The 12,568-nt window shown below is 35.1% G+C and overlaps 1 long non-coding RNA gene across 2 annotated transcripts; it reads left to right on the forward strand.

The window, feature by feature from the left end:
- The first annotated feature begins 6,395 nt into the window (after positions 1 to 6,395).
- Positions 6,396 to 7,961, forward strand: LOC125261512. Of its 2 annotated transcripts, XR_007183332.1 has the most exons (4): positions 6,396 to 6,462; positions 6,581 to 6,688; positions 6,777 to 6,838; positions 7,395 to 7,961. It is a non-coding gene; the product is annotated as an uncharacterized LOC125261512 (long non-coding RNA). The 2 variants fall into 2 exon arrangements; XR_007183331.1 differs by having other exon boundaries at positions 6,777 to 7,961.
- The last annotated feature ends 4,607 nt before the right edge of the window (positions 7,962 to 12,568 follow it).

Consider the following 12,568-nt stretch of genomic DNA (forward strand, 5'->3'; position numbering starts at 1 on the left):
TTCTTCTCCCCAAAGCAAAAGTGATGCACTTTAGTCTTAAATTACATATATCCTTCAAAAAACATTTCTTCATTTAAAATAAAATTTAATAAATAATAAAATGAAAATATGTCTTGGTTTTATTTTAGTAATTATTTCTCTGAAGATACAGTAATTTTTCATATAATTTCTCTAATTCCTTTTTGAGAACATTACAGGGCTGGTATAGAAAAACATGTGGTGATTTCACTTTCACTTTACAAAATATAATGTACGAGAACCAAAGATTGCTGTGTTTTGTATGATTTGATCAATAATATATTATTAGCCAAATACTTATACATAAATGTTGACTTTTCAAATTTGTTTATTTAGAAATGAATTAAAATACTTTTCAGATGCCCTTATTAAAATGAAAAATCAAAATGCATTACAACTGTTTCATTTGTTTGTATTATATAATTTGTTTTAGTTATATTCCTTTATTTTTATTTACTTTTATGTTTCATTATGTTTTATTTTGGATTTAAAATGGGTCTCTTGTGCTGAGCCTTCCATCCCATTTCTTCCTGGTAGGCCTATATTTATGCCATTTTGTTGTATTCAGATTGTGTACTTAAAAAAATCTACAGCCACCAGCAGATGGTGCTATTGTGATTGTGAACATATTGCTACCATGATTCAAAATGTTGCTAACGTGATTTAGAATGTAGGTAAATAGCATGAAGCATGTGGGTAGCATGATTTAACATGAATTAACATGTTTGCTAGCATGTTTTCATGTTGCTAAAATTAATTAACATGTTGCTAGCATGATTCAAGGGGCTGCTAGAATGAATTAGCATGTTGCTAAAAAAGTTGCTAGCATGTTTTAGCATGTTGTCCGGATGATATATAAAACATAAATTAACACATTGCTAACAATTTTAACACACACTGTTATGTCCTATGCTATATTGCTAGGCTTTGTTAGTGATAGATAGATAGATAGATAGATAGATAGATAGATAGATAGATAGATAGATAGATAGATAGATAGATAGATAGATAATCAATGTTGATACATGATGAGTAACAATCCAGTTTCACATCTGACTTGTGACTTATAGTAGGCGGGAAGACAGACCATGGCATTCATGAAAAACCATGTTTCTGGAGGTTTCCGTTTGACTAAGATGGGCTGCTGGATTCACACCTCAGTAAATAACAGTGTGCAATGGTAAACACGTTTTTTTTTTTTTTTTTTTTTTTTTTTTTTTTTTAAACACCATTTTAAGATCCATAAGCTTATTTACCATGACATTTAGATTGACTACCCAATATTCACACAATATGCCACTCTTCAACTGTTACACGAGTAGTTCCTTCAAAACCGACGGTTAACGATAAAGTAAAGAATGTTTTCAACCATTAAGAACTGTGTGTGTGTCTGAGTGTGTGTGTGTGTGTGTGAACAAGGAGGGTTAAATGTTATCGGGGGGAGGATTCACCCACCAGATTTATAGTTTGTGTGTTTTTGGTGGATAGGTCATTAGATCAGACTTTGAAGAAGATGCTTCACATGCTTGTTTTGTTCTGTTTGTGCTGGTGGAGTCTGATTGGTAAGTTAGACATCTAAATAATTCATTTCCATTTCGACCTCCTGCTTTTGTTCAGATTAATTATTGGTTTTGTATTTGCTCTTCTTCCTGAATAAGTAAAATCAAATTCTTTTCAGGCCTGTTTTTCAGTGAGCCTGATTTAAATTATTTATTCACACAACAATCTGTAAATTATTGTCATTGCATTTTCATTTGCATCTCTTTTGCTGTTCAGGATGTTCTTCAGTTCATATTTAGTTACGAGAATGGACATCAGGCTTTGTAAACCAACAAAAGTCTTTAAAAAGTATGAACTTTGTTCTCCAGGTGTGTTTGGTGATTCAGTGTCAGTGATGGAGGGAGATTCTGTCACTTTATACAACAATGTTACTGAAATACGTGAAGATGAAGATTTACTGTGGAAATATGGAGCTGAAAACTCTCTGATAGTTCAGATCAACAGAGAGAACCAAATCTCCTCCATATATGATGATGTTCCTGACGGGAGATTCAGAGACAGACTGAAGCTGGACGATCAAACTGGATCTCTGACCATCACAAACATCACAACTGAACATGCTGGAGTTTATGAACTGCACATAAGTGGAGCGAAACGATCATCAAAAACATTCAGTGTTTCTGTCTATGGTGAGTAGAGACGTCATTTGCCCTGACCTTCAAATATTGTCATGTTATTTAATGAATGTTTTTTTTAGGTAAAATTAATTTATGCTTAATTTTGACTTGACTTGAGAAAAAAAAAAAAAAAAAAAAAAAAAAAAAAGATTATAGTAAGGCACTTGAATTGAATTGATTTGAAAGAACATACTGCTTTCAATAAAATAAATCACTTTAAAACTGTTACATTATTTTTGATCCGATTGCTATTTTTCTGCTATTCTCTGATGTTTTCCAGCTCGTCTGCCTGTTCCTGTCATCAGCAGTAACTCTTCACAATGTTCATCATCATCATCAAATTGTTCATTGGTGTGTTCAGCTGTGAATGTGAGTCATGTGACTCTCTCCTGGTACAAAGGAAACAGTTTATTGTCCAGCATCAGTGTGTCTGATCTCAGCATCAGTCTCTCTCTACCTCTGGAGGTGGAATATCAGGATAAAAACACCTACAGCTGTGTGCTGAACAATCCCATCAGCAACCAGACTCAACATCTGGACATCACTCACCTCTGTCACACATGTGCAGGTACGGTGATATTAATATTTATTTACTCTCAGTTATACACTTCTGATGTTTGATAGTGTCTGTTGTAGATCAGATGGACAGATTCACTCACACTAATGTCTCATTTTGTCCATTACAGATCAAGGCCTACCATTATTGTACACAGTGCTGATCTCTGCTGCTGGATCTCTGTTGATTGTAGCTGTGGTTGGGATGTTCTGGATCTGTAAGAAATGTAGAAAAACAGGTCAGAAGAGCATTAAATGTATCTGTACAAATGTAAATAAAACACAAATATTGAAAACTTTGTCTTGTTTTAACCAGGGTTCCCACTCTTTCATAAACACCAGATTCAAGGACTTTCAAGGACATTTTAAAGCACCATTTATTTTATATCAAGCACCTATCAGATTCACATCCCAGCATATGGAGCATCATGAAAGACCTCTGACAGTACTAAACATGTTACGCCTTCTATTGCATTTCCATATATTTTAACCTGAAAGTGGTACAGAATCATTTGTACATTAATTTTGGAAATATATTAAAACTGTTTGCAGCTTTCTTATCACGAATGTTAACAATTATTCCACACTAGTTTTGGTTTTAATTTTTTATGGATCATTACTTGAGTAAAAACATTATAATATAGAATATTATAAAAAGTCAATTTTGCAATTAAGCGACAAAAAAAAGATTATATGGATCGTAATTGTGGCTTATAAAGTCAGAATATATATGATTATAGCAAATCTCACAATTCTGACTTTATAAGACACAATTGTGGCTTTATAGCAATTGGTTAGCTGGTAGGTTTTGAAGCTGGTATGCTGGTTTGAGCTGGTTTATGCTGGTCCTATGCTGGACCAGCACTTGACCAGCATAAACCAGCTCAAACCTACCAGCTTCAAAACTTACATTAACCAGCATATGCTGTTTTTTTCAACAGGTATTTAGCAGTGATCTTAGACACAAAATATAATAGCATGTTTTATAACAAAACTGACATTTTGAAATTATTTAGCACTTTGCTAGCATGCTGCTAACATGATTTAGCATATTTCTAGCATGATTTGGCATATTGCTAGCATAATTTAACATGTTGCAAGCAGGATTAACAAATTTGTAACATGATTTAGCACATTGCTAGCATTATGTTAACATAATTAACATGTTGCTAACATGATTCAAAATGTTACTGGCATGATTTAGTATGTAGCTAGCATGAAGCATGTAGGTAGCATGAATTAACATGTTTGCTAGCATGTTTTTTCAAATTGCTAACATGAATTTACATGTTGATAGCATGATTTAAGAGGTTGTTAGAATTAATTAGCATGTTGCTAACATGTTTTAACATGTTTTAGCATGTTGTTAGAATTAATTAGCATGTTAATAAAATGTTTCTAACATAAATTAACAAATTGCTAACAATTTTAAGACACATTGTTACCATGTAGTAGTTGCTAGGCTTTGTTATGCTATAGATAGAACATAAAACAAGCAAAACACACCTGTCAGTCAGCCTTGTGTGATATTCAGTGCCAAGAGATGATCAACTGTCAAACTTTGTAGTTTCTCAATGTTGATGCATGATGACTAACAATCCATTTTGACATCTATCTTGTGACTGTTATTAGACTGTTAAAAACAGCGCTTTAAGCTGTTCTGTGTAGGAGGGAAGTCAGGCGGTGACATTAAAGAAAAAACAGGTGTCTACAGGTTTCAGTTTGACTAAGATGGGCTGCTGGATTCACACTTCAGTGTGGGATGGTACACACTTTTTTTGCCATTTGCAAAAATCGAATGATTATAAATTTTAAGATCCATAAGCTTATTTACCATGTTATGTGCTGCTTACTTAAAAAAAAAAAAAAATCATGGTAACAATATTTCACATTTTTAAATAGTTTTTAAGTGGATTTCTTTAACGGAATCTACTTGAATAAATCATGTAAAATCTCTTACATTACTTATGACACAATTTAATATTTTCTATTGAAATGTGCTTTTCACTGAAAGTTGACTCTCATAAGTGTGCATTTAGAGTGAATGGAAAAGTTTATATTTGACTTGAGTTATGTTGTACAATTAAATGACTGTATGCTTGTAGCACAACACAAACAAGAATATTTTGTTACTGCACTGGCACTAACAAAGTTATTGCTCATTGCTGTATATTATTAGCAAGTTACCTTAAACAAATTTGGAAAATATATCTCTTGATTTTATTAGAAATATCAATATTTTCTATACAACACTGAACCACAATTTTATTAATAAAACATACACATTATGTTTAATTATCACCTCAATTTTTATTGAATGAAAATGACAAGAACCAACGGTTAATGATAAAATAAAGAATGTTTTCAACCCTATGTGTGAACAAGAACTATGTGTGTTTGTGTTTATGTGAACATGGAGGGTTAAATGTTATCGGGGGGAGGATTCACACACCAGATTTATAGTTTGTGTGTTTTTGGTGGGTAGTTTTATTAGGTCAGACTTTGAAGAAGATGCTTCACATGCTTGTTTTGTTCTGTTTGTGCTGGTGGAGTCTGATTGGTAAGTTAGACATCTAAATAATTCATTTCCATTTCGACCTGCTGCTTTTGTTCAGATTAATTATTGGTTTTGCATTTGCTCTTCTTCCTGAATAAGTAAAATCAAATTCTTTTCAGGCCTGTTTTTCAGTGAGCCTGATTTAAAATGGAACTATTGAAAATATTCAGCAGAATTAAACTTGATTCAGAGAACAATCTGTAAGTTATTGTCATTGTATTTTCATTTGCATCTCTTTTGCTGTTCAGGATGTTCTTCAGTTCATATTTAGTTACGAGAATGGACATCAGGCTTTGTAAACCCCAAAAAAATAGTCTTTAAAAAGTGCGAACTTTGTTCTCCAGGTGTGTTTGGTGATTCAGTGTCAGTGATGGAGGGAGATTCTGTCACTTTATACACTGATCTTACTGAAATACATGAAGATGAAGATTTACTGTGGAAATATGGAGCTGAAAACTCTCTGATAGTTCAAATCAACAGAGAGAACCAAATCTCCTCCATATATGATGATGTTCCTGATGGGAGATTCAGAGACAGACTGAAGCTGGACGATCAAACTGGATCTCTGACCATCACAAACATCACAACTGAACATGCTGGAGATTATCAACTGCACATAAGTGGAGCGAAACGATCATCAAAAACATTCAGTGTTTCTGTCTATGGTGAGTAGAGATGTCATTTTCCCTGACCTTCAAATATTGTCATGTATTTAATGACTGTTTCAGGTAAAATTAAGTTATGCTTAATTTTGACTTGACTTGGAAAAAAAAAAATCAAGATTATGGTGAATTGATTTGAAAGAATATACTGCTTTCAATAAAAAAAAAAAAAATTAAAAATTAAAAATTCTCCCATGTTTTTCAGCTCATCTGCCTGTTCCTGTCATCAGCAGTAACTCTTCACAATGTTCTTCATCTTCATCAAATTGTTCATTGGTGTGTTCAGCTGTGAATGTGAGCCATGTGACTCTCTCCTGGTACAAAGGAAACAGTTTATTGTCCAGCATCAGTGTGTCTGATCTCAGCATCAGTCTCTCTCTACCTCTGGAGGTGGAATATCAGGATAAAAACACCTACAGCTGTGTGCTGAACAATCCCATCAGCAACCAGACTCAACATCTGGACATCACTCACCTCTGTCACACATGTTCAGGTACGGTGATATTAACATTGATTTACTCTCAGTTATACAGTGCTGATGTGTGATAGTGTTTGTTGTAGATCAGATGGACAGATTCACTCACACTAATGTCTCATTTTGTCATTTACAGATCAAGGTCTACCTTTATTGTACATAGTTCTGATCTCTGCTGCTGGATCTCTGTTGATTGTAGCTGTGGTTGGGATGTTCTGGATCTGCAAGAAATATAGAAAAACAGGTCAGAAGAGTAAGAAATGTATCTATACACGTTAATAAACGCAAATATTGAAAACTTTATCACATTTTAACATATCTTGTTAATGCAGTCAAAACCCAGGAGGAAGACAGAACTGATTCACCAGTGCTTAAAACAACAACACGGAAAATGGTAAGATGTTGCAAGAAGTTGTTGCAGTCAGTTAGTTTGAAGTTTGCAGCATCAGACGTGTGTGGTTTATCAACGCTGTCATTAATGTTCCTGTGGTTTATATTCTGAGCTGAAATGTAGTATTAGCATCCGCTGGTTTCTTAGTAAACATACTGCAAAAGTATCTTTGATGATGCTTTTGTGTGAAAGACAGTTATTCTCAGAGCAGAGGCTGTCGAGACGAAACTTCAGAAATTAAATACTCTGTTTGATGATTTACACGGTGTGTGTGTTCACTATGTGTGTGTGTACTTGGATGGCTTAAATGCAGAGCACAAATTGCAGGTATGGGACACCATGCTTGGCCACACATCACGTCAAATTCACTTTTTTTTTTTTTTTTTTTACTTTCAACTGTTTAAAAAGTCATGATTGAGGTCATTTCCTCCATGTATTCTTATCATCTGTCCTGTATGGTAGTTTTTCAAAACAAAAAAAGGTTATTCAGACAGAAACATCTTCTATTAATTTTCTATCAATTCGTCAGGTTCCTGACTGAGTGTATTTTTCCTTTCAGAAATCAAAGATGGAGCCTGTGTATGAAAATGTCTCCAAAAAACGATGATCAAACATTATATCTATACTGAGATTTTTGTTATAGATTATAAATATAACACACTTTTGGTTTTGTTCACATTTATTCTGTGCCAGGATGTCTACATTTTGTTTTCACCCTTTGTATCATATATTTTTGTGTTATTGCAATGTCTGAAATTGTGTTTTAATTATAATAACATACAAAAACTCAACTAAAATGTTCTATTTTAAGTTTATCATTTAATTCATGACATGGAGGTAAAGAACTGCCTGAAGCAAAGTGCATGAAAATAATTTAATGCAGAGTTAGCCGTGGATTATCCCACTTATGCCATGTTAATTTGCCAGCACTTAAAACTTAAAAGCAGTTATTAAAGAGCACCTATTATACCCTTTTTCACAATTTGTAATATAAGTCCCTGATGTCCCCAGAAATACCCCACAGATCATTTATTATCAAATTTACCCCTATTTGAGTGTGAGCAAAAACACACGGTTAATTGTGTGTCCCTTTGAGCTTTAACAGCTCACACTTTGCATACTCAACAACAACAAAACTGGAGAATGTCAAGCAGCCAAAATGAGGTTTGTCAGTAACTGTGTTCAGCCTTACATTGTTCAAACCGCAGTGATGGAGAGACGAAGAAGTTACAACTTATAGAATGCATCCGAATGTTTCTGAATGGTTAGTGGATAAATAGTGTTGTGTTGACTCTTATGTTCGTTGGTACATCCAATAACAGAACATTTGTAATGTTTTTTGTGCAGAAGATATATATCCCTGCAGTCGCTACAGTGAGGAAATAGAAATAGAAATAGAAATAGAAATAGACTGCTCACTCGGCTGTGTCTATGCTAATAGTGCAGATGGGCAGGGTTTCCCTAAGTATAGGGGGAAATCTGGAACAGTGCATTTGGAGAGACTGTTTATGATTTAATGGGATATCTTAAAAGGAGTGAGTGGATTCTTACAATTATAAGCTGGTGGTTTACACACTGTGGACAGTTTGTGTTCAAACATCTTATAAAAGTGAATTTTGCATAATGGGTCCCCTCTAATGTTTGCAGTGCAATATTTGACTGGAAGTTAAAAATTACAGATATTTTTGTCAGCATTCTGCTAGCTTTGAATCACACAGAGATAAAGTAGTGCTCAGTGATTTTTATTTGAATGAATTATAGCATTTATTTGAATTTGTTACTGAGAGAGAGATGAGATGATAGATGTGTACCTGTGTGTATGTCTCTCTTTCTATTAAAGGGTCATAAAACCCCAAAATACATTTTTTGAGATGTGAACATATGTATAGGCACATCACTGAAACACTAAAAGCACAAGTGGAAATTGGTTATTTCTGCGTTTTTTCGAAAGTCAAAGCAATGTCACAAAATCTGACTAGAAGTGTGCCTATGGAGTGTGCGATCGGCTGCTGAGGTTCCAGTTCTGAGCGCTTCTTTGAATTATTCATGAGAATGAACTCTTTTAAACCAATCACTGTGCTGTATTATGCATGAGATCGCATTACAGTGGAGAATTCAAACACACTGTAAAACATTTTCAGCTGGTTAAACTTAGAAATGAAAGTTCACCTGCTGCCTTAAAAATCTGAGTTAACTCAACTAAACATAAGTTAACTCAACTTGAAGATAAGCTTTGTTTCAACTCACAAATAGTCAAGACAATGCATAACTTTAAGTTTAAATTTTAACTTAAAATAATGCATTGTCTTGACTATTTTTGAGTTGAAACAAAGCTTATCTTCAAGTTGAGTTAACTCACATTTTTAAGGCAGCAGGTGAACTTACATTTCTAAGTTTAACCAGCTAAAACAACATGTAACAATTTAACAATGCTCACAACACGGATCAAAGATCATATACGGAGTGAAGTAAGCATTTTTCTCATTTTGAATGACATATTTCACATACTCTATAGTGCTCAAAACATGAACCAGCACCAGGTATGCTCACATTTTTAATCATGTCTTCTTCAAATTAAATATATGTGCAAATAAGGATACTAATACAGTCATACGCGATGACATTAAGAATTATTCTGATACACAGAAGACGATGTAGACTGAAAATTCAAAGAACAATGGACAAAAAAACAAACAAACAAAAAAACTATATACCCTATATATATATATATATATATATATATATATAAACTATATATATTGTCTTCTGGGTGAATAAATTGAAGATGGACCCTTGAAGGGTCAAGGTTTTTTTATGAAACCTTGAGAGTCACATGGACGGAGCACGTGTTGCTGGCATCCACATTCTATGTCATTCTGCAGAAACAGAAAAGAGCTGTGAAAACATGGCTGGTTTATACTCACCTAAAATCCTCCAGACAGAATGGGACGAAAAGATGATGGAAAGTCTGACTTTGACTCAGTGTCTGAAACTTGAGTCTGGAACGACTTACATGACTGCAGAGAAGAACCTTTGTACATCGCAGAGTTGGATGGGATAACTTCGAATGTCTGCCACAGAGTGGTCGGTGATCATTCTAAAAAGAAGCAGGAAGAGTGTGTTTACATGTTTTGCTGCAAAGACAAGACGAAGCTCTGTGATCGCTCGGGGGGCCTTCCTCCATAATGAACAGCATGATATGTACGAGATGCAATTTTTTGTTCAAGTGGTGCGATCTGGTTCTCCTGAGCTCCCTTTTCTCAATCATAAACAAAATCTTCAAGTGGTGCGACTTGCATGATGGATAGAACAAAATTAAAGTGCAGCTATTCCACCCCGAGAGATGCATGCAGCAGTACATACACTCTGCCGTCCCGCCCCTTCACTACACCCATTATAAGCTGCAATAAGTCAGACCCTTCCCACAGAACATCTTTATAAACCATGTCTCAAGACGAAGCTTCAGAGCAGGCTCACATCTGCAGCTGCAGCATCTCTTTCGACCACGGTCTTGACTCCCGATGACAATGCTACTGATCATATTCTGACAGACGAACCCGGGACATCTGATACCGATAAAAGATGGTTAGATAAATTTTGCACAGAGCTTCGAGTTTCCTAATGGGTCTGTGTGACAGTACCTCAACCGATAAGGGTTTCGACACCACAGACAGCTGCTTCACCAATGTTGGATTCAAAATCGTAAAAGCTATGATCTCCTCGATAAGGTGAAGGAGGACTGCGAAGGCTATGCGATAAATCATCCCAGCCAGCTGAATGAAATGGGCAACTCAACAAAAGTCTAGGGTCTAAGGTGAAACTAAAGCAAACACTGATCTCCATGATAATGATTTTAAACAAAACATTTTCAACCAAACATCAACATCTAAACCTCTGGTAATTCTCAGTAAGTATGTCAGAAATGTATGTCAGAAATAAAGTCAGTCTGGGCAGCGTTTCCCAAAAGCATCGTAAGCCTAAGTTGATCGTAGCTCCAATTGGTTTCAATGGAGCTACGATCAACTTAAGCTTACGATGCTTTTGGGAAACGCTGCCCTGGTTAGTAATAAGTGAAGCTGGTAATGCTGTTTGTGGAGTTGTTGAATCAGATCTTCAGAGATTTAATGTCTTTTATCTTCAGTTCATCTAAGGCTGTGGCTGAAGAAAGTTGTAGTTTGTGTTCTTATTTCTCTTTCTTTCAGTGTTTGTTCACAGCAGGTGTTTGAATGATTGAAAAAATGTTTCAGGAACATCAAACTAACCTTTAAATAACATTCTTCTAACATTAAGGAAACTGGACATTTTTATGTTCTTGGAATGTTACAAATCAACGTTCCTAGAATATTGAATTTTAAATCAAAATTCAGTTGAAAGAACGTTTGAGGAACATCATTGTCACAGAGACAAACTCTGTGATTCCCTCCTCTGGCCATCAGAGGGCGCCATCGTCAGAGTACCAACACACACAGACACACACACTACATTTCCCATCAGCCCCGTACCTCGGTACTGATCACCACACCCAGCTGAAGCTCTTTATCAGGACTATATAAACTGCCTTCAACCTTGCATTCTTTGTGAGGTCTTGTACTACTACGGTTTGCATTTCTGAGCATTCTTCATTGTTTTTGCCTGCCTGTTGTTGACCCTGTTTGATCCCTGTTTATGATTCTCTGCTGCCTGCCCATTGGACTCGTTGCTTTGATTCTGACCTGTGATTGTTATCTGCCTGTCCTGACCCATTGCCTGTATTACGACTACAATTCTGCCTGCTCTCTGCTGTCCCAGTCTGCTGCTGTCTGACCACGATCACTGCTTAATAAAGCCTGCTTATCGATCCCACTTCGTGTGACGAGTCGTTACAATCATACCTTATAAAAAACGATCCTCTCATTTTTTACGTTCCCAGAATATTTAGAGTATGTTCTTATAACAAAATTCTTTTAGCTGGGCATGCAATCTTATTCCTAAATGACAACAATTCTGCAGTCTATTAAACCTTTAAAGTTATGATCATACTGGAATATTAATTTAATCCTGCTTTCGTGCTGCCGCTGATTCAGAAAGCGCAGGGCTCATGTAAGCTAGGAGAGAGCGGGGCATAACCTAACATTTTTTGGCTTTCTCATTTTGTGTAAATCCACTTGGGGTTCAGATCCTTTTTTTCCACAATAATGTCACTCTTGTCTAGTAATCCAATCAAAGGCAAAGACTGATGAAGGGAATTAGCTGAAACATACTGTTATCTCCTGGTTGAACAGTCTATAATAAAAGTATTTTTAGAGTACAGACCTTTTAGAATTTTTATACATGTCTAGAACAAAAATGTGGTTTTCTTTCATTATACTTGTTCCTTTATTTACCTCGAAAGAATGGAGGTTTAATGTGACAACATGCCACGTATGTGGGGCCTTATTAAAGTGCATTATTTTGTAAGACATTAAAGAAAAAATATGATTTTTTACCCTTAATTTTACAGTTTTTGTTTGTACAGCCACTTTTGTTAGTCAATTTAGCTGTAATTTTCAATTCAATTTTTTGACAAGGGCAGCGGGACGTTCTGAGAATGTTCTGGGAACATCAAATAAAATAGAGAACATCCTGAATGTTCTGTAAAAGGTTGTCAAATAACGTCCCCTCCAAATAAATTATGGTTACCAAACAACAATTTCTCAATGCTGAACATTGACTCCCAATCTTTATTTGCTTGTTTCTTGTGGTTTCTCAATAGAA

Source organism: Megalobrama amblycephala, unplaced genomic scaffold (assembly GCF_018812025.1).
Source record: "Megalobrama amblycephala isolate DHTTF-2021 unplaced genomic scaffold, ASM1881202v1 scaffold419, whole genome shotgun sequence".
Classification (NCBI taxonomy): domain Eukaryota; kingdom Metazoa; phylum Chordata; class Actinopteri; order Cypriniformes; family Xenocyprididae; genus Megalobrama; species Megalobrama amblycephala.